At 39.5% G+C, this 27,211-nt stretch overlaps 1 long non-coding RNA gene across 3 annotated transcripts in view; it reads left to right on the top strand.

Annotated features, from left to right (window-relative positions):
• Window positions 1-27,211, top strand: part of LOC129657423 (uncharacterized) — a 298,612-nt gene that overhangs the window by 254,760 nt on the left and 16,641 nt on the right. For 2 of the 3 annotated variants that reach the window (XR_008716706.1, XR_008716705.1), the window contains exon 3: window positions 12,854-12,956. This is a non-coding gene — a long non-coding RNA (uncharacterized LOC129657423). Of the gene's footprint in view, window positions 1-12,853; window positions 12,993-27,211 lie in introns of all 3 variants that reach the window. The other variant, XR_008716707.1, reaches the window with a different exon arrangement.

The following is a 27,211-nucleotide window of genomic DNA, read 5'->3' as shown; positions in this document are numbered from 1 at the left end:
AATTCTTTTACTCTTACTTGTATGAAGTTACCATTATTTGCTTATTTTGTAAGAATCTCCTAGATAATTCTGTTTAATGGCTTTTATAAAGTATTTTTAAGATTTGAAATGACAAGTGTTTAGTAATTCGAGAATCTACCTCTGCATTTGTTCCTCATCCCCAAATTCTCCCCTAACTAGCTCCTTCACCACTCAAGAAGACATAATAGCTCTTGATGCAGGAAGTGGGTGTTGTGAGCCCTGAGGGGCGTAAGAGGGAACTCACAGGCTGTCAGATCTGGCAAAGAGTGAAGAGCTAACACGACTGTACCCCTTAGTTTCAGAAAGCATGCTATCTTACAAAGGTCATGTTTCTCATTTTTCTCATTCTTTAAAATCTGCAGGACCCCAAACAGAACCTGCCAATTTGATTATGTTTAACTCTACAAATAGTTACTAAATTCTCCCAACTGCAGTTTAATTTCTTTGTTTTCCAGCCCACATTTACAATATTGGCATTTATCATTTCCCATTGTGGTTGACTTTTCTTATACACACATTTACACACAAACATACACACGCCTAAATAAATAAATGAATAAAGAAAAGTAAAAGAATATTATCTTTAATATAATTTAGGAATTTTATCTGGCTACCAAAGGTAGGACCTTTAAACAGTGGCTTAAGTTAATTAAATATTTCTTACTTTGGGGAATATAATTGGTGTGTGCTGTTGTTACGGCCCCCAGATTCCCTCTGTTTTCCTGCTCTGCAGTCTATAAAACTTGTTTCCATTCTCAAGTTGCCTTGTGAGTTATGGGATAGTTACAGTTGCTCCAGCAAGGAGTCTGCAATGGCAGCAGAGAGGAGGAGGAAGAGAGGCAGGAAAGTAGGTATTTTATAGTTAAGTGCTTTGCTGCTGCTTCTAACAAGAAATTTTATTTCTGTTTAGCCACAAATCTTTCCAACTCTTTGCAACCTCATGAACTATAGCCCACCAGGCTTCTCTATCCATGGGATTTCCCAGACAAGAATACTGGATTGGGTTGCCAGTTCATTCTTCAGGGGATCTTCCTCACCCAGGGATTGAACCCCTGTCTCCTGCATTGGCAGGTAGATTTTTTTTTAACCACTGAGCCCCCAGGGAAGCTCCCTAATAAGAAATAAATCTTATTAAATATAAAATAAGGCATAAATAGATTGTGAGCAGGCAACTCAAAGTCTCTGCCATATCTTTCTTTTTTTATATTCTCTTTATATATTTTAAGATTCTCAAATACTTTTAGCCTTAAAACTTTTCTTAGGATTTCTCACAAGCGTGAGTCACTGTGGAGTCTGTAAAGTAAAAAAAACCAGTCCATATGCTGATTAAGCTAGTTGAAGTCATGGCTATGTATACACTTTTAAATATGGATAAAATTAGCATTCAAAATAATACATACACACTTTTGAGCAGGGATAAAAATAGTATCCAAAAAAATTATGCAGGGCTTGGAGAGGGCTGATGTCAATGAGAGCATTTCCCATTCGTAGGACGACTACCCACAGGGGTAACATCCAGGTTCAAGGTTTGCTTAGTGTACAATTTTTTTCTTTTCTTTTCTCTCTATGTCTGGTTAAGCAGAAGCATATTTATTTTTACTGTGTTTGGGAAAAGAATCAAAACAACTGCAATACTTCTGCTGTTTTCCACCAAAACTTTGTGAAACTAGATTGTTGGATTGATAATATTGAGTAAATGAAATTCCTTTGAGGCATCACTCTGGTGGTAGCTATCAAATAGGCTAATGATGTCTTTCACTGTTTATATAATTTTATGAAAATATGACTGTTTATTTTTACTTTATTATATTATAGTTGAAAGCATCACTGCATAATATGTAGAACATGGGTTTTGCAGATAGATATAAGTGGATTTTAAAAATCGGAATATTCCACTACTAGCTGTGTGTGACTTGAGAAATCTCTATAATCTCTTGTCAGTCCAATCTGCGACATGGAGATAAATCCGACCTCTAGTTTCTGATCAAATTAGAGTGAGTAAGTGGATGTGAAGTGTATAGCTGAATACATGTCACATTGTGGAAATTTAATAAAGAAAGATATTATTATTACTGCTATTACTTCTGGTTTTCTAAATTGGCCTGCCGTTAAATATTATGCCACTGTTACTATTGACTTTTAAATTAGAGACTGAAATGTCAGCTCGGTGGCTCAGACGGTAAAGCATCTGTATACAATGCGGGAGACCCGGGTTCGATGCCTGGGTTGAGAAGATCCCCTGGAGAAGGAAATGGCAATCCACTCCAGGACTGTTGCCTGGAAAATCCCATGGACAGAGGAGACTGGTAGGCTACAGCCCATGGGGTCACAAAGAGTCGGACACGACTGAGAAACTTTACTTTCTTTCACTTTCACTTTCCACAATAATTATTGCCAAGAAACACACTTACTTTATATAAGGGCTTTCGTTTGAATCTTGTGATCCTTCATGGCATGATAGAGTCCCTGATGCTTTGCCTTTTCTGTTCTAGGAATGAGGCTGTTCTTCAGCCAAGGGCAGGCCTGTAGAGTGTGGTAAACTCTGCGGTCTGCTTTAATTACCCTTGTAGCTGTTCTGATGGGCTCATGCCTGCCAGACAGTGGTTGGTCTCACTCTTATTCAGAATTATTACTTCAGAATTCCTGATTAAGGTTCATAACAGATATAAATAAAATTTTGCTTTGATGACATTTTTACAAAAATGAACTCTTGTGAAAAGACAATAAATGCATAATTTATTTGCATTAATTTGGAAACTTGGAAAATTTGGAATCAGACTGAGCGACTTCACTTTCACTTTTCACTTTCATGCATTGGAGAAGGAAATGGCAACCCACTCCAGTGTTCTTGCCTGGAGAATCCCAGGGACAGGGGAGCCTGGTGGGCTGCCGTGTATGGGGTCGCACAGAGTCTGACGTGACTGAAGCAACTTAGCAGCAGCAGCAGGCAGGGTCTGAAATGATAGTTACTGTTCATTATCTTTCAGAAATGTGTCTTTGTTTCATTTGTGTAGTTGACTGCACCAGGTCTCGGTTGTAACACTCAGGATCACCATTCTTCATAGCAGCATGCGGGATCTGTAGTTGCGGCATGCAGACCCTTAGCTGCAGCACGTGGGACCTAGTCTGCTGACCAGGGATTGAACCAGGTCTCCCCGCATTGGGAGCATGGATTCTTAGCTATTGGACCACCGGGAAGTCCCGAGAGTTATCATTTATTTGACCACCTACTATATTTTGGTATTAAGTATATCGTGTGTTTGAAACACATTCCGATTAATTTTCACAATAACCCTATAATGTAAGCATCATTTGCTCTGTTTTTCAGCAAGACATATGAGTTTCAGATTAAGTCATTCGTTCAAATTCATATGGCTCATACATGTTGGAAGATAATTACTACCCTGCTTGATTAAACTATTTTCTTAACTACCACAAAGTGTTGATATTCTTTTTCTAAAATATGATACAGGAAGACATTTGGAGTAAAGCTCATAGTAAAATAGGAAGATTGTTTCCTCATTCATAAAGGAGAATATTAGATTATTATTTTTGTGAAAATCTAGACCATTAATTCTTACATGCTTCCTCACCCTTCGGCGCTCAGATCTGCCTCTGTAGAAAATTTTTAAATGAGTTTGACAATCCCACTAAACAGTAAGACAATAAGATTTTCCCCCAATTGGGTACACATGGACTCCTGAGAGAGGGAGAGGGTTCAATAACAATATTTTTTTTACACTTAGAAAATGCATATTTATATCTATGATAATGTTTTAGAAATGTAGATAATCCTGTATTTTTCTGCTCTTGAGATATCCTCTCTGAATATGATTTTTATGTTTATTGATTCATATGTTGTGTGACTTTTTCTGAAATCTGCCCATGAAGGTTTGCTTGATTTAGCAAATAAAAATACAGGAGGGCCAGTTCAATTTGAATTTCCTATAAACAACACATACTTCTTTAATATAAGAATGTCCTATATAACATCTGGGGAAAACTAATACTGAAAAACTATTTATTGTTCATCCTAAATTTATAACTGGTCATCCTGTACTTTATCTGGCAAACATAAGTAGAAGTGTTATTGTGAAATGGAAACAAATAAACATTCAAAACAGTAAAAATAACATCACTTTCAAATTCAGGCAAACTAGACTTCAAATTATTTGTTTACCATCTAAGTATGTGACAGATCAATGCCTCTTGAAGTGGACTGGGTATGTAGAAAGAGTACAACATCTCCACTCACCCTTGGGGAGAATCGGAGTGTCCTCTTACAAACTCTGGCATTTTAAATGCTCAGGGATCTCTAGAGTGCCCACTGGGATGTTTGCAATGCCACTGGGATGCTCTGTAGGATAAGCAGACCCATATGGATATCCTGTAACTTGATATTGAAAAATATTTCCACCCTTGAAAAATAATTTGAAAATCATTTCTCCTGTGCATTTCCTATCTGAACCAATCATGTTATATTGGTTTGCACTACATATAGATTAACATGTTTGCAGATTTTTTTTATTCCCTTAACTCAGTTCTAAACTCTGTGTAGGCAGGTGAACAATCCTAATGGAGCATGGAATCTAGGAGAAAGTACACCGTATGTCAGAATTTCCCCTCTGTTTTCCTACAGAGCAAATAAATTAAAAACAGGTATTAAAACAGCCTTAGGACTTAATAAGAGCAAGGGAAGTATATGTGGAGGATGCAATCCCACACTTTTTACATATCTCAAGATATCTCAAGATATGGTAAACATTCTGTAAATATTAACTTAGCCCTTAACACCATCAACCAGCATCACATTCATTCATTTAATTCTCAAAAATTGAGTTATGTGATCAACTGAATTCTTTATACAGTATTTCTGGTTCAATTAATGAATTGGACTATAATGGAAACTCAGTATGACAGTTCAGTTTGATAGAATCACTTGGCAGAGTTTTGAAGAAACCAGAGATATCAGTTATTTATCCTTAACAATCAGGCTGAAGTCAGATGGGAGTCATGTGATGTTAGTCAAATAATCTCTCAGCAAAGATGTCTTTGAATGTTTTTATAAAACATCCTTAGTAATAAATTAAAGGAATAAGCACCAATTATCATTCCTTCCTTTATGGCACTTTTATAAGAAAACCAACCAACACACATTTTCATAGGACAATCAAAAGAATTTGTCTTCAGTTCAAATGAAAGCAGTGACATCAGCATGATGTTGACCATTAGTGGTAGGCAACAGTTTCAGCAGGAAAAAAATGTTGATATGAATGACTAGTTAATTTGTGGTGCATTATCTTCTCTGGTAATCATCTATATAATTTGATATGGGTTGAGTAATTTGGATATTCAAAGTAACTGTCCAAGATAGTCATAAAATCCCCAGTTCCACAAATCACCATTTTTTTGAAGAAGGAAAATGCGTATCATCCAAGATACTTTAGTGGTCCTTTCATCTGTACTTGTCAGTATTCAGCACCAAAAGAATTGGAATTCACTAATACCCTGAGGATTTTACATCTTGAAATTGTTGTTGACCAATTATCAGCAGCTAACAATATTTGCTAATATAATCGGGGATTTTTATATGCCTGATAATGTTGTAAGCAATTCATACATATTACTTTATTTACTCCTCAAAATAATATTAGAAAGTAGGTGCTGCAAAATCTGTGAAAGATTTGACATTTTACCTGAATTGCAAGCTAACAAATCAGTCTACCAAGCTTCATGGATGTTAACAGAAGGCATGAGACTTCTGGTTCAAAGACAAAAGATAGTTTTATTACTCCCAGTAATAATAATCGCTGGAGTTTGCACATTTTCTTGTGTCAATTTCCTCAGCCTGAATTCCTACAGAGCAACTTGAAAAGAGTCAGATTGCAATGCCCATGGAATGCGCTGAATGACAGAACACGAGCTCTGAACTTGGGAAACCCAGAATTCATATAATTGGCAGTAAGCATTATTGCTTGGGAAGCAGACATTATTTCTCTTTTCCGAGGATGTTGTATCCTTAAAGATATAATCCATAACAAATATAGTCAGTGACTGCCCAAAAGACATGCAGAAAAATGGGAGAATTGTGGCTGTGTCTTCCAACATCCCTGGTAGCTCAGCTGGAGAGCTGCAGTGCAGGAGACCCCGGTTCGATTCCTGGGTTGGGAAGATCCCCTGGAGAAGGGATAGGCTACCCACTCCGGTATTCTTGTCTGGAGAATCCCCATGGACAGAAGAGCCTGGAGGGCTATAGTCCATGGGGTCACAAAGAGACAGGACTGAGCCACTAAACACAGCACACGTGCTAGTATTATTTCCATTTTACAGGCAAGAAAACTGAGGCACAGTAGAGCCAAACAAGGTCACATAACTAGTTGTCAGCTGAGTTAGGTTTCGACCTGAAGTACTTTTGACTCCAAAACTCATGTTCTGAATAAACAATACCTGATTAAAAAATAGTTGTAGTGATTATCTTTGAAAAACATTCAAGAAACTTCGAGCAATCCATTACCTTTCTACAAAATCACACTAGAAGTTACAATTCAGTTTGTATATTGTTTGCCTAGACTTTTCAAATTACAGTTGGGACACATAACCCTTTTAAAGATTAGGGTACAAATTGCATAATAATAATTCTATGTAAAGTCATGTATCTATAAAAAGTAACATTTCAAGGGATCCAATGCATATCGAACATTCTCTGTGATGTTCTTAAAATAAGTTCTTGATTAAGGAGATAATAAAAACTTCTACACTGTTGAGAAATTATAACCTGCATGTGGCTATATTTATTTCTTTCCATTTAATCAATGAATATTAAATAGCATTTGGTCCACAAGAGGTTTATCAAAGTGAAAAGTTTTAATAAAGCCCAACTGCCATCAGCAGTGTTTCCTTATAATAACTCCCCTGGCGACTTGATCTCTTCTTCTGTTGAGATAACATCTGATCCTAATCGGGGTCTCCCATTAATATTTCAACAATGGCCAGCTTCTTTCCCAAACACTTCACTCCATTTTTATCTCAACAAAACACTGATTATTTTAATCAAGAATCAAACATTTTATATTTTAGTCAAATCAAACACTTTATATTTTAATTAAGAATAGTAATGAATAAACGACCCATGAAGTTGAATCCCAAGATATTTTCTAGATGATATTTTATCAAGTGCACTTACTGGTAGTTTTTATGAGTCTGTTCTCTTGAAAGATCCTCTTGGTTTTGCCCATCATCCCAAGTACAGTTTCCACAGGTAGCTCTCAACCTTCTCCGTGCTGATTACTGCCAAGTCTCACTCAGGTACAGTACTCTGGCGAAAGATACAATCCCAGAGGCCCAGACCTTGAGTCGTGGTCCCAATTACCAAAGTCCCCAGTTAGTCCTAGCTTAGCTTATCCCTATGAGGGCTTAATGAAAGGAGAAATTTGAGACTATAGAAAGCTGAAAAGGAAAGTAAAGAAAGTGAAGTTGCTCAGTCGTGTCCGATTCCTTGCGACCCCACGGACTGACTGTAGCCTACCAGGCTGCTCCGTCCGTGGGATTTTCCAGGCAAGAATACTGGAGTGGGTTGCCATTTCCTTCTCCAGGGGATCTTCCCGACCCAGGGATTGAACCCAGATCTCCCGCATTGTAGGCAGACGCTTTACCGTCTGAGCCACCAGGAAAGTCCTGGTATAGAAAGCTGAAGAGGAATCTAAATAAACTCTCATGTGTTTGATGAGACATTGACAGAAATGTCTGTTGGTTTGATTGCTTATCTTAAAAAAGGATAAAATCCATACAGAGTATTGAGGAAGGGAGTTTAGTTTGAGAACAAAGAACCACTTAGGAAGTTAGTCTTTTTAATTCTTAAAATCCTTGTTCATGTTTAGTCCCAAGTTGTGACCCCCTGTGCGATCCCATGAACTGCAGCCTGCCAGGCTCCTCTGTCCATGGGATTTCCCAAGCAAGAATACTGGAGCAGCTTGCTATTCCCTTCTCCAGGGGATCTTCCCTACCCAGTGATTGATCTCCTGCTTTGGCAGGCAGATTCTTTGCCACTGTGCCACTTAGGTAGGTATGTTTCAGACCTATATCTATTCAAGACCTAGTGTATTATATCAATTATCTTTCATGGACTGCCTTCTGATGGGCTATTCCAAACAATTGCATGGTTCTCTATAGTTAATGAGGAATGTAGCTGAAATTTCTGGAAAATTTCTAATTTCAAGAGAATGATAAGAGGTATGCCATTCTTGGAATATTGCACTGTTGGGGGATGTGTTAGAAATAAAACATTTCTCCTTATTTGGAGTAATAAATTCAGTTTCCAAAGATATCTAGCTTATCCTAGGATCAGAATGGGCCCAGCTATAGGATTACAAACGTTATGTAGTATAGAATATATGAGGACCAAATACTTTTTGGTATTTCGAGCTTTTGGCCTCTTTGAAAGCCTTCTCTTGTTACATGGTGAGCAGTGGTCAGGGATGCACACTCATGCACTCTATCATAGTTCCTGGGTGCTTAGCATTTCATCAGTCACATAGACAGCTGAGGAATGCACTTTTTAAAAAAAATTTCTAATTTGTGATTTACTTAGATTCCTGAGGATGAGAGCTTATAGAAGGAAATCATCTAAAATCAGTAAAGCACACCACCTTGAGAGAAAAAGAACAACAAGCACAAAGAAAAGTCCTTCATTCTTCAGTAGAATTCAGAAATAACTGAGGTCAGAGAAGGGTCCATGTTGAGTAAGATCCCTTAATTAGCATGTCTGTTTCTCCAGAATCCTCTGTTCTTTCTCACAGGCACATATTAGACCTCTCCTAGTTCTGGACTGACAGTTTTAACTTTAGGTATTTTTGTGCCTGGGACTTTTAGCTTTCATTTTCTTCCCATGCCACCCTAGGAATTCTGGTTTCCTGAGTGTTCCTCAAGTTGCAAGTGATTCTGAATGAGTTATGACCCCCTACCAATACTATAGTGGTGAGTATCCACCCACCGGCCCCCATCATGCCAGGGACCAGGATTCGATCCCTGGGTTGGGAAGATCCCCTGGAGGAGGGCATGGCAACCCACTCCAGTATTCTTTGAGGCTCTGCCAGCCTACCAGGCTTCCCTGGTGACTCAGAAGGTAGAGTCCACCTGCAATGCAGGAGACCCGAAGAATTGATGCTTTTGAACTATGGTGTTGGAGAAGACTCTTGAGAGTCCCTTGGACTGCAAGGAGATCCAACCAGTCCATTCTAAAGGAGATCAGTCCTGGGTGTTCTTTGGAAGGAATGATGCTAAAGCTGAAGCTCCAATACTTCGGCCACCTCATGAGAAGAGTTGACTCATTGGAAAAGACTCTGATGCTGGGAGGGATTGGGGGCAGGAGGAGAAGGGGACGACAGAGGATGAGATGGCTGGATGGCATCACTGACTCAATGGACATGAGTTTGAGTGAACTCCGGGAATTGGTGATGGACAGGGAGGCCTGGTGTGCTGGGATTCATGGGGTTACAAAGAGTCAGACATGACTGAGCGACTGAACTAAACTGAAAAATTGCTAACACTCTGAATTTTCACTTTAGAAGAATCACAATGAAATAGCAGTTGGACATATGTTAGCATCATGTTTAGTTGTCATCATGTAGCTTTCAAACTAAAAATTCATTTTGATTCCAAATCACCAGGAAGAATGTCTCAACTTTTATCCTTAGAAGGAAGTACATGTGTCAGAGGCAAGCAGTTTTCATTTCTGTGTTTGGTGTTTGTGAGGCTGCCTGTGTGTCTGGCATTATGGTAGGCACTGTTACGCAGCAGCATGTTGGCAGACCTTGCCCTTGCCCTTGGGAAGCTTTCCCTCTTATAACCTAAATGCAGAGAATAAGACTGATTGACTAAGCTAAAATACACATAACCTTCACAGTCCCAGGTGCCAAACCATGTTTAAGTTAAGGTAAGAAAAGAGAAGGAATGATCTACATGTGTGTTGCTTATGAGAATTTATAACCTCACTCAGCTTTTTGAATCAAAAGTATGCGTAAGTTCATATCCCATAGTCATAATAGTAATAACACATATTTGTGTTACTAATAATATTGTCTTATGTATGAGGAAACTGAGGCTTAGAGACTTTGCAGTGACTAGCTCAGGTCACACTAGACACATTGAGCAAAGAGCTGGACTCAAAAGTCCTTTCAGCACTTCCTCTCATCTCCCTTTTATGAAATGAGTCTTTTTAGAAGTGGCAGGAGGCAAGGGGCCCAGCATAGTTACGTCCTTTCTAACACAAGTAAAAGAAAACTCTGCAGTCCTAACTGCATGTACGTCAGAGCAAATAATTTCAGGCATCGTTATGGAAATCTACTGGTACTTTGGTTTCTTGGATCTAGCAAGGACATGGTGGGGGGGCTGGGGAGGGGAGGAAGACAAACATGGAGCATGTTGATTAATTTCATGGAGTACAGCCTTTTATAATAAATCCCAAGACTAATGGTGAGCTGTGTGCTGAAATAAAGGAATTATTGCCTCCCTGTTTTGCTCACTGTAAAGAATAGAATTAGAACAACATTTATGAAACTACAAATCATAGAAGTATATTTCAGTGCTTGTATTTACCTATAGAAACTTGAATGATTGACTATTGGACCATGCAGCAAATCTCAGCTTGCCTCTAATATTTACTAATTACTGAAGTATGGTTAGGAAAACAAAGAAACCAAAGAAAATATGTAGGAGTACTGTTAAGCAAACAGAAACTTATTTCAAAGATAGCTGCTGAGCTTTCTCTGCTTTTTAAGTTTCTCATTCATACTGTCTATGTTATTTCTTAAATGTTTTGTTTTAGAAAGCCTTGTAAGCCAGGCTTTCTCTGAGTGGTAGAAATTCGAATTTATCCTTCTGTTCTTTTCTTCCCTTCTTTTTTTTTAAACAGCCTCACTACTGAAGAGCAGGAAATGAACTGCAGTGTTGGCATCACCTGGTTCAGTTCAGTTCAGTCGCTCAGTCGTGTCCGACTCTTTGCAACGCCATGAATCACAGCATGCCAGGCCTCCCTGTCCATCACCAACTCCCGGAGTTCACCCAGACTCACGTCCATCGAGTCAGTGATGCCATCCAGCCATCTCATCCTCTGTCGTCCCCTTCTCCTCCTGACCCCAATCCCTCGCAGCATCAGGGTCTTTTCCAATGAGTCAACTCTTCGCATGAGGTGGCCAAAGTACTGGAGTTTCAGCTTTAGCATCATTCCTTCCAAAGAACACCAAGGACTGATCTCCTTCAGAATGGACTGGTCGGATCTCCTTGCAGTCCAAGGGACTCTCAAGAGTCTTCTCCAACACCACAGTTCAAAAGCATCAGTTCTTCAGCACTCAGCTTTCTTCACAGTCCAACTCTCACATCCATACATGACCACAGGAAAAACCATAGCCTTGACTAGACAGACCTTTGTTGGCAAAGTAATGTCTCTGCTTTTCAATATTCTATCTAGGTTGGTCATAACTTTTCTTCCAGAGTAAGTGTCTTTTAATTTCATGGCTGTAATCACCATCTGCAGTGATTTTGGAGCCCAGAAAAAGAAAGTCTGACACTGTTTCCCCATCTATTTCCCATGAAGTGATGGGACCAGATGCCATGATCTTAATTTTCTGAATGTTGAGCTTTAAGCCAACGTTTTCACTCTCCTCTTTCACTTTCATCAAGAGGCTTTTTGGTTCCTCTTCACTTTCTGCCATAAGGGTGGTGTCATCTGCATATCTGATGTTATTGATCTTTCTCCCAGCAACCTGGATTCCAGCTTGTGCTTCTTCCAGCCCAGTGTTTCTCATGATGTACTCTGCGTATAAGTTAAACAAACAGGGTGACAATATACAGCCTTTACATACTCCTTTTCCTATTTGGAACCATCTGTTGTTCCATGTCCAATTCTAACTGTTGCTTCCTGACCTGCATACAGGTTTCTCAAGAGGCAGGTCAGATTGTCTGGTATTCCCATTTCTTTCATAATTTTCCAAATTCTGAAAGAGATGGTACTTGCTTACAAATACAGAGTCTGTGGTCTTCCCTGGGCTCACTGAATCAGAGTCTGCATTTTAGGAAGGTCCCCATATGTTTGAAAGCACAAAAAAGTTTCACAAAAAAATATCTCAGGGCATTAGAACAATGACACGGAATTAGTTGTGTAAAGAAACTCAGGCTGGTTTAGGAATCTGACTAGTAGTATAAATGACTTGGTCTCTTACCAGGATTGTCTAGTGGTCAGTGAGTATCTCTTTGGAGAGCCCCCATCATACACAGTGAGGAAGATAGATTCTACACTGTATTGCTTCGGCTAGGTTTCATATATATTCTGTAACTTATTTTTTTCCTGTTAAATTTCAAACGTCTCAAGTCCCAATGGGGAGAGGATTGTTTACTTTTCAATTGGGCACATCACACTTCCTGTGAACACATACACACGTGCGAACATTGCATTGTCTGAAACTAATTTTAAATGGTCTCTTTGTTTGTGGATGGAACCTGTCAACAGACTCTTTTTCGATTGAAAACAGAGTAAAGGACTTCAGTATCGATGCTCCAGAGTTAAAGTGATGATGACAGGAGCCCCGTGGAGATCAGTGCTGTGGCTGTGCCCTCTTGTCTTAGTCTGGTCGGCCCAGGTGGTGTCGTGCTCACCCCAGGGTGCGCAAACAGAAGCTTCTCTAAGTCTCAGGTGCTGCTGTGCTGAGTGTGCTCTTCTCCCCATTCACCCCCGATGTCGGGTTCCTGGATTCAACGTTCACATTTCTTCCTCAATGTACGTTTTCTTGTCATTGTCTTTTCACAGTCCCACCATTAATCTAACAATGTTCATTCACAGCCCTGGGTGACGTTGAGAGCAACATAGAGACTAGATAAAAGAAGGGAGACCCTCCACCGCTTTGTTAGCATCATCAAGCTCACCACAACGTAGAAGCTGAAGGGTAAGTCTCTGTCCACCACAAGGAGAAGCCAGAAGGGTAAGTGACATCTGCTTTCATTTTCTAAGAGGCAATGGAAAAGTTCAGTGAATTAGTCGCATCTGATGAAGGTTTTTACTAATGCCATTGGTATTGTCCTTTTTGTCTGAATGGAAACATATGAGCCAGTGCTAATTAAGAGCATGTAGAATGGCCCCCCACTCCAGTACTCTCGCCTGGAAAATCCCGTGGACGGAGGAGCCTGGAAGGCTGCAGTCCATGGGTTCGTAAGAGTCGGACATGACTGAGCGACTTCACTTTCACTTTTCACTTTCATGATTGGAGAAGGAAATGGCAACCCACTCCAGTGTTCTTGCCTGGAGAATCCCACGGACAGAGGAGCCTGGTGGGCTGCCATCTATGGGGTCGCACAGAGTTGGACACAACTGATGCGACTTAGCAGCAGCAGCAGAATACTGGCCACACAGAAGACTTTCAGACATAGATGTGAAGCAAAGGTTCTCAGCTCTGGCTGCACACTGCAGTCACTTGGGGAGCTTCTAATGTACCCTAGTGCTACAGCCCCACCTCCGTGTATTCTAACTTAATTGTTCTGGGGCGGGAACATGGCATTGATCTCATGGAGACTTCTGTGTGTGTGTCTCAGTGTATATATGAATATACATACATACACATGAATATATGCATTCATATTTATATATTTCATCTAATATATATCATTATTTCATTATTTTATATAGAGCTGTAGCTCTCTTCCTGTCATATGTATGTGTGTGTGTGTGTGTGTATATATATATATATATATACTCACATTTATACAGAGCTATTTATCTGGATCAAAACTCTCAACTATTTGTGCTTAGTTTTTCATAAAAATTGCCATGTTTAATACTGCACATAGTTTTGGTGTGTGATCAACAGCTTCTAGATTTCTGAGGTTGCAAGCTACAGTTTACAAAGAATTTCTTAGCATGGATATCCATAATGATAGGCAGCAATTTAGATGGGGAAACAGTGGAAGCAGTGTCAGACTTTTATTTTTTGGGGCTCCAAAATCACTGCAGATGGTGATTGCAGCCATGAAATTAAAAGACGCTTACTCCTTGGAAGGAAAGTTTTGACCAACCTAGACAGCATATTAAAAACCAGAGACATTACTTTGCCAACAAAGATCCATCTAGTCAAGGCTACGGTTTTTCCAGTGATCATGTATGGATGTGAGAGTTGGATTGTGAAGAAAGCTGAGCACTAAAGAATTGATGCTTTTGAACTGTGGTGTTGGAGAAGACTCTTGAGAGTCCCTCGGACTGCAAGGAGATCCAACCAGTCCATCCTAAAGGAGATCAGTCCTGGGTATTCATTGGAAGGACTGATTCTGAAGCTGAAACTCCAGTACTTTGGCCACCTCATGCAAAGAGTTGACTCATTTGAAAAGAGCCTGATGCTGGGAGGAATTGGGGGCAGGAGGAGAAGGGAACGACAGAGGATGAGATGGCTGGATGGCATTACTGACTCGATGGACATGAGTTTGGGTGGACTCCAGGAGTTGGTGATGGACAGGGAGGCCTGGCGTGCTGCAATTCATGGGGTCGCAAAGAGCCGGACACAACTGAGCTACTGAACTGAACTGAATTTAAGAAATCTTATAAAAAATACAGTATTTTCTATGTAAAATATGAGATATGTGCGTATATTATACAGTCCAGTTTACTGACTCAATATATTAGTTTCTATTTTTATTGTTGACATCGAGACAGACACAGAATTCTATTAAGAAGTTAAAATCACTGCCATAGCAGCAATTTCATGGCTTTGTTGGCTGTAGGTAGATAAAATTGGCAAAAAAAAAAAAAAAAAAAGATTTGCAAGCATGTAACAAGAGAAACATAACCCCTTAAAAGATGGTTTTTAGCCTATATATGGTTTGAGTTTACTATCTCACTTTTTCCTAATTAAATCATCTGAGGTCTGCCTTATTTTGATTTAGTATTACATCAACTCGGGTTGTTAGAAGCTACCTTGTGGGGAAACAAACTGGCTGAGTTGGAAGCCCCTGGGCCCGAGTGGAGAGCTCCTCACGTTGCTCTGGGCCCCTGGCAGCCTGGGATTGTCAGCCGAGTCTCTATAACTCGAGTCTCAAAAGCAAAGCCAGGCCTCGCATTTGGCATGATTCCTAAAGAAAATGGTTTCTTTGGTTTCTCTGTGGATGATGAGCCCTGTTGTCCTTAACATAAAAACCAAACAGAGTCCCTTCCCTCTTCGAGGGAATATCACATCTGATATTGCTTAAACTGGCAAGTGATAAGACTTAGTTGACATGCCGAAAAACGACATCAGGGATTTTGGTATGGGAAACAGAATACATATTGGCAGAAATTTAGCACTGAGTAAAAAGCAGCTTCAGTTCCTTCCATCTGCCATACTGATTTTCTTCACTCTTAACCAAAGTCATAAAGCAAACCCTGCTCAGAGCAGATGAAATATGGAGACAAGTGTGAAGAGAACAGGTCAAAGGGGCCCAGTGACTCAGAGATTAGCCACTGGCGTCTCACTTCTGGGATACGGGACATCATGGAAAGTTCCTTCTTGCAGTTCATAAACCCACCAAAGATTTAAGGCCCCCTGTCAGCATTCAGAGCATCACCTGAAGGAGGCTGACCCATGACTGAGCCTAAAAATGAAATATACCACTGCTATTTATGTCCCTTTGGTTTGCATGCAGGGTGACTAGGAGCAGATCAGGATTCAAAGCCTTGTTGCAGAGGCTTGTTTCCTTAAGATAATAGGGTATTTTTTCATATCATAAATTCTAGTCTTTTCTGTAAAAAAAGATGATTAGAAAAATATCTTCAAAGAAAATCATGGAGGACATGGCAATTTAGAATTTTGGACTTTAAATGTTATCAGAATCTAGACAGATATATCCTTTGACCAAATTTATGCTATGGTAATTTATATTTAATTATGTTAGGAATGCTTTTCTTTGAACAGCTATATATCATATTTGTGTTCATGTCCAGATTTTTTTATTCAAGGAAATAACTTGGCTTAAATTATTGTGAGTTTTCAATTACTTGCTTATTCTTCTAAGAATCTTGTTGGTATACAAAATAGATCACTGTTTGGAAATGCATAAACTCATGGAAAAGTTGTTCTGGGCAGTGTTAAGTGTAGATGAGATGGATAAGAAGATATGTTAAAAGCACTTTAAAAGGAAAAGGTTGGGTGGAAATCCATGGGCATTTTGGAAATTCCTCACCACTGCTCAGCTGTCATTCTGTCTCATGACCTCCAGCATTACAATACTTCCAGCAGGTCCTAATGTTCAAGATATATGCTTGGCTTCATGTTCTGTATAGTTCTCAAGATCTGTAAGTCATAAATTGCTTCATATGCTAAGTGGACAGTACTGATTAGAAAATAGGTCATTTATACTGAATGAGTATTATCACACTTTGTGAGTAGAAAGAATGTAAGTCCCTGAGTTCAGGGAAAAAAAAAAACATGTACAGGTCAATAAAATCTTGAGGCTAAGCAGGCAAATTAAGAATGGGGAAACTGTGGAATGTTTATATTTTTGTAATCACTAAAATACAATGAGCCAAAAACTTAGAATTCAACTAAAGTCTCGTGAACAATGACACTATACACATTGTACTGTTGAACTGCAAATAAGTTGCCCATTTTTTCTTTCCAGTTTTTTTTAATATTTATTTTTTAATTGGAGGACATTTGCTTCACGGTGTTGTGCTGGTTTCTGCTGTCAACATCCCGAAGCAGCCATAATTATACACATATTCCCTCCCTCTGAAGCCTTCCTCCCAAGTGAGTGAATGGGGCACCCATCCACTCCTCTACATCATCACAGAGTGCCAGGCTGAAGATGCCCACTTTTATGCTCATAAAATTGCCATGGAATTGGAAAGAGTATCTGGTTAGTTCCATTTTAGGGAAGACCTAGGAAGAAGGTGCGAGGGATCTGTGCCACAGAGGAAGCACCGGGTCGTATTGCTGTGGGGCCATAAGAGCTTCTAGGGGTGACACTGACCAGCTGTTCTTCGGGTCACCTTAGTCACAGTTCATGTAAGTAGCAAACCGCGTGCTTTCATTTCCTCAAGGTTTCTCTTGTTTCAAAGATTCATACCACTGGGGAAAAGGTTGAAACACGTTCTCCAGGCTCAGACACTGGAGTTGTAAGGGTTGCTTGGTAATTGAAATTTGCTCTCTCCTGATACTTTGGACCTTATGATGACTTACTCGGGGTGCAGTGCTAACCTTGATGGAAGAGGAGGTCAACACGATGAAGGATTTTGAGAACATATCACGTGGACACAGGGGCCTCCTTAATCAGGCTCCCACTAGGCAATCTGGGACACTTTGGTCTCAAATAGAGTATGGGGCTGTAACTCATTGGGTAAAATAGAAAACTTTTGAAACTCTAAAAATATAAAGAAATGTTGAAGAGAATCAAAAACTTTCTCCCACTGTGAGATACCCATTATTAACTGTAGAAGGAGTGATTGACACAGATAATGGTCACTGAATATTATCAGAGTGGTAGTCAATATCACTAGGAGTTATCAATAGAGGCTAACGAATGGTTAGAGGTGTGCTGAAGATATAGGTGTAATATGAAAATATTTCTCCACAAATACTACTACTACTACTAAGTCACTTTAGTCGTGTCCGACTCTGTGCCACCCCATAGGCGGCAGCCCACCAGGCTCCCCTGTCCCTGGAATTCTCCAGGCAAGAACACTGGAGTGGGTTGCCATTTCCTTCTCCAATGCATGGAAGTGAAAAGTGAAAGAGAAGTCGCTCAGTCGTGTCCGACTCTTAGCGACCCCATGGACTGCAGCCCACCAGACTGCTCCATCCATGGGATTTTCCAGGCAAAAGTACTGGAGTGGGGTGCCATTGCCTATCAAATAAAAAGAGGGAAATAGTGACTTATAGTGGTGAAACCTGATAGATAGGCACAGACTTGACTGAACAAACAATCAGGGGCAAACTCACCAAGTGTGGAACCAAACCACAGCAGAGTGCTTCCTGACGCGACTTGCCAAGGAGCACACAGCATCATTTCTTGGGGCGTCCTGAGGAAGGTCAGATGACCAGGTTGAGCAGATTCAGATCATCCTACAGAATGCAGTTTGTTCTCTAAAACAGCAACTAGCCCATAAAAGGCAGGGAAATCTTTAGGAACTCTTCCAGACTGAGGGAGCCTAGTATGACACAGCAGTTAATGCAATCCATGTTCTTATACATATCCTGGATGAGAGAGAAATAGAGGCAATATTGGGACAGTGGATGAAATTTGAACTATGTTTGTGGATTGGATGGCAGAGTAGAATCAGAGATTCTTTCCTGATTGGGAGGATTGCATGATGGTTATATGAGAAAGTTCTCCTTGTTTAGCGAACATAATAAAAATTTCCTGGATTTGAATTCTGGCTGGAATCTTTCATGCCATAATATGTTGGGCATGTTAAATAACCTCTCTTAAGCCTCAGCTTCCTTATCTGAAGAATTCAGACAGCAGCATTATTGTGGAAATTAAATTAGATAATGCACATAATTCTCTTAGTATGCTGTACCTATAGCCAGATATATTTGGCTATCCTCATGATCTTATTCCCTCACCCCTAATTCTTAGGTCATTTGTCTGTCTCTTCATTTAGACTCTGCTCTTGTCAGGCCAAGTGGCACTTCAGCTGTCTTTTTAGATGCTACACGTCTCAAAGGATCTGGCAATAGTGAGGGATCATCCATCTTATCAGAGTGCATTGTCTGATCACTGAAAAGCTCCCCCCGGGGGAGCGGATGGATCATAATATGTTTGCAGAGTGTGGATGCAAAGTTACATTGGACATTGTTTGAATTAGTGTCTTAAATCTTTATCCATTTGGAATCATAAGGAAAACCATAGAAGAGTAAGATTCTCTGCATGCCCTCTGCGCCTGCCTTTCAGGTTCCTGCCAAAATATGTCACAAGGCCAGCCTTTCCTGAAAAAGTTTGGTGCTTTTGCCTCTGAGGCGACTGGAAACCATCAGGGGAAAATGCTTCTTTTAAAACTCTCGTATGCACTTTGTTTAAAGACATACATTTCAGTTGAGAGGAAAAGATTTAAAAAAAGAGAAAAAACAACGTGTGGCATCGGAGGAGTTCTAGGTCACCTGAATCCTATTCTAATAACAAATTATTTCAGGGTAAAAGAAGCGGCCAGGAAATAAATCTCAGTTTAGTTGGATTTACTTAAAAGTTTAAAATGGAAATAAAGTAAACTAATGGAATAGTAACCTCCCTCATCCTGCTTTTGTGCTGTGTTCCCAAGGAAAGGGATATAGGGACAGATACAAAACCAAGCTTACCCCATAATGATTTAGAGCACAGTGCTTTTTTAGACCCCTCTTTTCTGTAGACCTCACTATTGCTTGTGATTCAAATGATCTTAATTTAAATAAAATTATAATACTCAGCTTGATGTTATCTGAATTTTTGAATACATAAGAATCAAGCGCCATTAACAACATTGAAATCCGAATGTCAGAACTATTCTACATAAAAATAAACAAAGTTGTGGAGCAGCACTTGGATCACTTGGTGCTTCACATTGCTTTGCATCATTGTGGGAAAGCTATTCTGAATAAAATAAGCACAAAGGGGTTTTCATATAAATCTTCAACTTGAAATAAACCACTTCACCACCCACTGACCAGAAGCAGATTACAAATGCTGACATACTGAGCACTCCTAGCATCTCTTTCTCCTTTCATGCAGATGTGCTAGCTTTGTTTTTAAATGAGGAAACAAAGTCTCAAAAAACAGTTCAGACTTAGATTTAGTTGGAAAAAAATATTCTCTGAAAGAGTCTGCAGTTTTGAAGAGTCTCTCTACACTAATTCTGCATTTATTTATCATGCTCACATATTCTCCATTTTGTAGGGTTTTAGGGGGAGGGGTAAGGTAGAAGGCTACATTTTAATTTTTGCATTATAATATTCTTCAAGTAGAGAATTTACTGTTTTGCTTAATGTATGTAGAATGTACATATTAATAGAATGTCACAATATTCAAGAATCTTTTTGAGTACTCTCTTAGCCTATGTGGGTTATTTTATAAAGAGGAATGAACACTTGGCTAGGAATTAAGAAATGAGTACTAGACTCAGCGTGGCCACTATGGAACTTTATGGGTCTTACCCAGTACTGCTGCTGCTGCTGCTGCTAAGTCGCGTCAGTCGTGTCTGACTCTGTGCGACCCCATAGACGGCAGCCCACCAGGCTCCCCCGTCCCTGGGATTCTTCAGTCAAGAACACTGGAGTGGGTTGCCATTTCCTTCTTCAATGCATGAAAGTGAAAAGTGAAAGTGAAGTCGCTCAGTCGTGCCCGACTCTTAGCGACCCCATGGATTGCAGCCTAACAGGCTCCTCTGTCCATGGGATTTTCCAGGCAAGAGTACTGGAGTGGGGTGCTATTGCCTTCTCAGACCTCCTTAAAGAATCTCAGTTTCCTTCTGTAAGTAAAGGGAGTCCCTGAAGAACCACTGCCATGCAGAGATTTAATAGTCAATCTTTAAAGACTCTTGTGCATCATTTCTTATTTTAATTTTCAGAGATCTAGGATATATTTTGGTGTATTTTCTTTTTCTTTCATTATGGAATTTAACATAATCTCTTTTTTACACTGTGTTGCATTTTTTAAAATTAATTTTTATTGGCATATAGGTGCTGTACAGTGTTGAGTTAGTTACTACTGTACAGAAAATTGAGTCAATTGTATGCGTCCACATATCCCGTTTCTTGGATTTCCTTCCTGTTTATGTCACCACAGTCTTTCGTAGTAGTTTAGTGTGGGTCTGCTCAGTTAAACTGAGAGCAACTTGAAAACGAAGGCCATGCCCTTTCATCTCTTGGATCCTTACAGGTTAGCACAGGTAAGCATCATGGCAGAGTAAACAGCTCAGCTTTTAAAGTCAGGGAGACTTGGGTTTAAATTATAGCATTCCTACTTTGGCATGGTTACAGTTACTCTTAAAAACTTTAATTACTAGAAGTGTGGGTCGAATCGAGGAAACCAAAGGAAAGCATCACTGTTCATCAGGAAACCATTCTGATCCTTAGACCAGGAGAAATAAGAAAGTGAGTGGTTTTCCCAGAACCCTGGGAGGAATCAGGGCCCTGGGAAAAGGGACCCCGACAGGACCTGGAATTGTAAAGAACTGCAGCAGTGGTCAGACCATTGTGAGGCAGGGGAGAGGGAAGGGAATAAATATGCACAGTTCCTCTTCCCAGTCTTTGATCTGCTGGTGCCTTCCATTGGCTAAACCCAACTAGAAGCCAAAGGGTAAAGGAGTCTGGGTGATGGAATCTGTAGAATTTAGCTTCTTGGGGCATAGGACAAAGCAGAGAAAGAAGGAGAATAGGTCTGTGTGGAATAATAATCACCTCCTAGCTTTCAAGCCATGGGGACATGTATAAATCATTAAGCCTGAGTTTATAGTAAAACATTGATGTTAATATCTCTCAAGGCAGTATGATAATTAAAAAGAAAGCGTTCGTGAAAGTGGTTCCTTTGTGGAGGTGCCTAATAAATAAATACCATTTCCATTCACTTGTTGATTCAGTGGACAAACAAATGAGTAACACTGGCAGACTAACTTTTGTGCCTGTGGGTCTGGCAAAATGGAGCATTTAGTATATACATGCACCATGGGATGCTAGGTAATTATATTCCCACAGTGTTCTTTAAATAGAAAATGCACTGATCTTCTATCACAGTGACTTGAAACTCATGAATATGGAACAGAGCTGTTATCAGCATGGCTTGTGATAACACGGGCTGCTCCGTGACACTGTGCGATTGGTTGGACTGCTTATACACTGTGATTTGCCTAAGGACTACTTCCTGCGTGAGGGGTCTGTTTTGTTTTGTTTTTTTCCTCAAACCTGCCTATTAATTGCTAAACTCTTGAACACTGACTAACAAAAGAAAGAAAAAGTGTCATGATCAGGTTGGGAATTACTGCGTAATTAAAAGGAATAGCTGTACAAAGCAGGAAGAAGATATTGAACAACAAGGAAATTTGCTGGTTGTACTGATGGAGGAAATAACATGAAAGTAAGATTTATGGGAGAACCAACTTCATCTAAGAAGATTTGCACAACGAGCATTTCAGCTATGTGGCTGTCTAGTAATTCCAGTCATGCCTCAGGAAGTCTTTCATTTTGTAGGTTTAATTACTTGAGAAATAAAAGTATAACAATAAACATTTTAAATGTGCAATGGGGAAAAATTCTCTACAGAGTCAATTCAAGCCATTTCATAGTGACACTTAGTATTAGGGATTCTTTTATTCTATTTATACACTGCTTGAAAAAACACTTCTTCCAATGTATAAGTTTATTTTGATTTATCATCTATATCTTGAAACAATTACAACCTTTTAAAAATAAGTATCTAAAGGTTGAGACACTGCTAGTTTAGATAAGAACATTCTTTTGTGGGGGCTGTCCTCTGCCTTGTAGGATAATTGAGCAGCACATTTAGTTTCTTTCTACTAAATGCGGGGTGATGGCACCCCACTCCAGTGCTCTTGCCTGGAAAATCCCATGGACAGAGGAGCCTGGTGGGCTGCAGTCCATGGGGTTGCTAGGAGTCGGACACGACTGAGCGACTTCACTTTCACTTTTCACCTTCATGCACTGGAGAAGGAAATGGCAACCCACTCCAGTGTTCTTGCCTGGAGAATCCCAGGGACGGGAAGCCTGGTGGGCTGCCGTCTATGGGGTCGCACAGGGTCGGACACGACTGAAGCCACTTAGTAGTAGTAGTAGATGAGTAAAGTACTCCTCCCCCAAGTGGTGACAACTAGCAATGTTTCCTGACATTGCCAAATGTTCCTTGGAAGTCAAAAATTCCCCCTTGGGGAAACACTGATGTAGGTTGCCCTATTACTACATGAGTTCAAAGTGCATTTATTCAGGAAACTTTCCATGCCCATCAATAGATGATTGGATTAAGAAGATATGGGTGTGTGCATGGTGTGTATGTGTAATGGAATATTACTCAGTCATACAAAGAAAGATACTATTTGCAGCAACATAAGTAGACCTAGAGAATATTATACTTAGTGAAATAAGTCTGACACAGAAAGGCAAATACTGTATGATATCACTTTTATGTGGAATCTAAAAAATAATGAACATTTGTGCAAAGCAGAAACAGACTCACAGATACAGAAAACAAAGTTGTGGTAACCAAAGAGGGGAGGAAAGGAGGGAAGGACAAATTAGGGGTATGAGATTAACAAAAACAGACTGCAAGATATAAACTAGATAAGCAACTATGATATACAGGGAATTATCTACATAATGGAGTATAATTTGCCAAAACACCAAAATGCTATGCTGTATACCTGAAACTGACACAATATTATAAATCAACTATACTTTTAGTAAAAAGATGTTTTCCATTAGTTACAGGAAAAAAATTGTATTTTGTAAAGTTTTGATATTAATGTCTCCATGACCGTTAATTGGGAAACTAACGTGAAAGGAAGCACGATATAAACACTAGTGCCGAGCTGTTGACACAGTTTTGTGTTCAAGGCCCAGCAGAGAGTGTTAAGGTGTAATCACTGCTTCTAAGTATTAATGTTATTATGATGCTGATTACTTAACTTTCCAAAGATTTCTTTCCAAAATGGAGTAGAAAGATGTCTCCACTTCATTATATGGATTAAATTGATTTTTGTTATCTTGATTATCCCATCTACAGTTACAGTTAAAGATACTTTGTAGGAAGTTGACTGCTGCTTGGGCAGGGTCTACAGGGCAGCACAAGTTATGGGGTGACCATGGTATATAATTGTCTTGAGCATTTCAGACCCAGAGGGTCAGGGTGCATTGATCACTCAGAGTTTAGATGCAGAAGATTGCCTTACATTAACCAAGTCCAGAGAGACTGATAGAGAAACCAAAAAACCCTGTTTTTGAAATTTACAACATATACAAGATTATCAGTAAACATTGAAGAGTACTGCCACACTTCTCAGTATTATAGCTTCCTATGGTTACCTCCTTCAGGGTCAATAAGAAATGAACATGGACAGGAAAATGTTTTCTGATGGTCCTTATTTGGGCAATGAATCATAGCAAGAACAGTAAGATGAGTAATTGATGGCATCAGTGTACAGCTATGTTCTGGGGTTTACCTTCAAATGGTTCCTGAGTCTCTTCAGTTTTCTGGATTCATCACTGGTTCCCCTTGTAAGCGTTGGGTTGTGATGGACACACTCAGGGTCCAAGACTATCACTTTTTCTGCACACAGTGCATAGCAGTGAACATGTTCCATTTTCATGTACATCACCTTTGTTTCAGATACACACACACTATAATTCCAATCTCTAGTCCCGCCCTTCCAGTGTTGGGTCTGGATGATGCTCTGCCTTTCAAGATATCGTCCATGGCTATCTGACTTCATTCTTTGTGTGGCTAGTTTATTTAAGTCATAGAGTTATGGAGGAAGACCACTCTTATTCCAGAGTTCTTCTTCCAATATTACAGAGTAAAGATAAATAATATACAGTAACAGAGATAAAAATTAGCCTTTATGTCACCAATACCATTTAAAAAAAATGAATTCTAAGGAATATATATATATATGTCAGTTAATAATTAAATATATTGACTCTCTTTAAGTTCATAAATTGAATAACATTGTAATACAAAGGAATATATTAAATGCAGACGTTTTTAATCACGGGTGTTTTTTTTAATAGAACATGTTAGGGATTGCTATTTTGACTTTTTAAAAAATGAGCATTATAAACAATTTGATTTACAGTGCAATTTTTACTAATATATATTTGTATTTCTAGAGTTATACATTTTATATATATATAAAAGAACATTTCTATTTTCTCTACTTAAAAATATAAAAAATCCTATTGTTTTACAGATTTGAACACATTTCATTGGGGTCAAAGTCATTTTCAGAGTGCTATAAAACTTTTTCTGATTACTTGCTTTTGTCTCTAATACCAGTAATAGCCTCATAGCTCAACAGCCTCATAGCCCTAGACCATCATCTGCAGCTTATTACAAACTCATTAAAGAGGACCTGTTCCATGGCAGAGCCTCTCTTCCAGTGAAGAGTGTTTCTGTTAGATAAATTCTCTATCACTTTGTATTTTTTTTCTTAAGTATCAAGGATTCATTTGGCAAAAGGATATAGTCACTAAGTTTTTCTTCAGTGAATAGCAAATATTCACACATAAGCATTGGTCCAATACAAATTGTTTATTCATGGGAGCACATAGATTTGAACCCCTTATTGAAGAGAATTACTAAATAAGGAAAAGAGATGTTGGCCCTTATATCTCCTTTTTCATCTGTCTATGATTTAATGTTCTTTGCTCCTTGATATATTATGATATTAAATTCCTCAACAAATACACTGTAGATGTGAAAAAGAAACGTAAGAGGGAACTATCTCATTCCTCATCAAATGGACTAGCCACAGAGAAACAGGTGGGGTGACCTACTTTACAGTTTCCATGGATGAAAAGATTTAAAATTTATTATTTCTTGTCTCAGGGATTTGTATTCCCAAAATTGAAAACAGTTTAAAATAGGAAAAGTGTGAGCTTATTAGCACAGTAATACCCTCTAAATTCTCACTCCCTGGTGAAGGTAGAAATGTGCTAATTAATCAATTGCTCAATTAGGAGAGACTCTTAAGAGCACATTTGTCCTGGGAAAATATAAGCAGCTGATGATCTGCCTTGAAAAATAAGCATCTTAAAGGAATTATGTGCAAAGTGGTATATTTCAGTATAATTCTCCAGAAAAAAATTGTATTTATGACTGAGAGATTTACTCATTGAAGCTTTCTGTTTTGAAGATGAACCTTTTCCAGTTAGAAGATATTGTACATAGAAGAGTGTGTAGAGTTTATACTTATTTATCCGTTAAATTTATTACTTACTTAATAAGTTTCTATGTACCTTCATAAAACTTTGTAAGGATTTAATAATTCATGTAAAGTGCTTAGAGATTGTGATGTAAGGGAAACTTATAAATATCTAAACAAGTAATGTTACCTAAGAAATACATAGCTTCCATTCCACAAGTGCAGTAGTCCACATATTTCTGTGAGTTTATGAACACGCAAGGTGTGTGTTAGGAATGGACGGTAGAATGCCCTCGATGACAGAGCACGAGACGAGGAGTGCATGGGAAGTGAGGCTGCGCAGACAGCAGAGGGCGCATCATCAAAAGACTGATGGGTTAGGCGTAGAAAGGTAAACTTGTCCTAGGAAACGGTAAACTTGTAAAATTATGGATTAATGTGATCAACACTGGTGTTTAGGGTAAGTATGACACCAGTGTGAAGGAATAAGAGGAGAAGACCAAACACAATAAGTGTGAGCATGACCAAAGCTCAGATGAGAGAAACTTGAAGACAGATTAGAACACTATCAGTACAGCTTCCACCTTCCCCAATTGCAGGCTTCTAGGAGAAGGCAATGGCACCCCACTCCAGTACTCTTGCCTGGAAAATCCCATGGACGGAGGAGCCTGGTAGGCTGCAGTCCATGGGACCGCTACCAGTCGGACACGACTGAGCGACTTCACTTTCACTTTTCACTTTCATGCACTGGAGAAGTGGCAACCCACTCCAGTGTTCTTGCCTGGAGAATCCCAGGGACGGGGGAGCCTGGTGGGCTGCGGTCTATGGCGTCGCATAGAGTCGGACATGACTGAAGCGACTTAGCAGCAGCAGCAGCAACCTGTGAATGGCTATAATAAGAATTACCTATTTCACGGAAATGAATTCAAGCTCATAGGATCCCTTTCGATACAGTGTTCAATCTCATGGCTGAATAGACAGACCCCTGGAACAGCTAGATGGAGAGCCCCAGGACACCTGCCCAGGCCGTGTACCCTTTCGTTTCTTCTAAGTCCCTTCCTCTGGCTCATGGTCTTGCTTTTGTCAGCATTCTGCTTTCAACTCAAACCCCGCTCGCCTTTCTAGCCATTTTGCAAAGAACCTGGTTAGACTACATCTTGGCTTTTATCTCCATGTCTTTTTCTTTCTTTCTTTCTTTCTTTTTTTTAATTTTGTTTGTTTATTTATTTATTTGGCTCTGCTGGGTCTTCACTGCTGCACAGGCTTTTCTCTAGCTGAGGCAAGTGGGGCGCCACCCTTCACTGGGCGAGTGCAGGCTCCTCGCTGCAGGGGCTTCTCTGC

The sequence above is a fragment of the Bubalus kerabau genome, chromosome 7 (genome assembly GCF_029407905.1).
Source record: "Bubalus kerabau isolate K-KA32 ecotype Philippines breed swamp buffalo chromosome 7, PCC_UOA_SB_1v2, whole genome shotgun sequence".
NCBI lineage: Eukaryota > Metazoa > Chordata > Mammalia > Artiodactyla > Bovidae > Bubalus > Bubalus kerabau.
The sequence above is the reverse complement of the archived record's forward strand: the minus strand, read 5'-3'. Positions and strand labels throughout refer to the sequence as shown.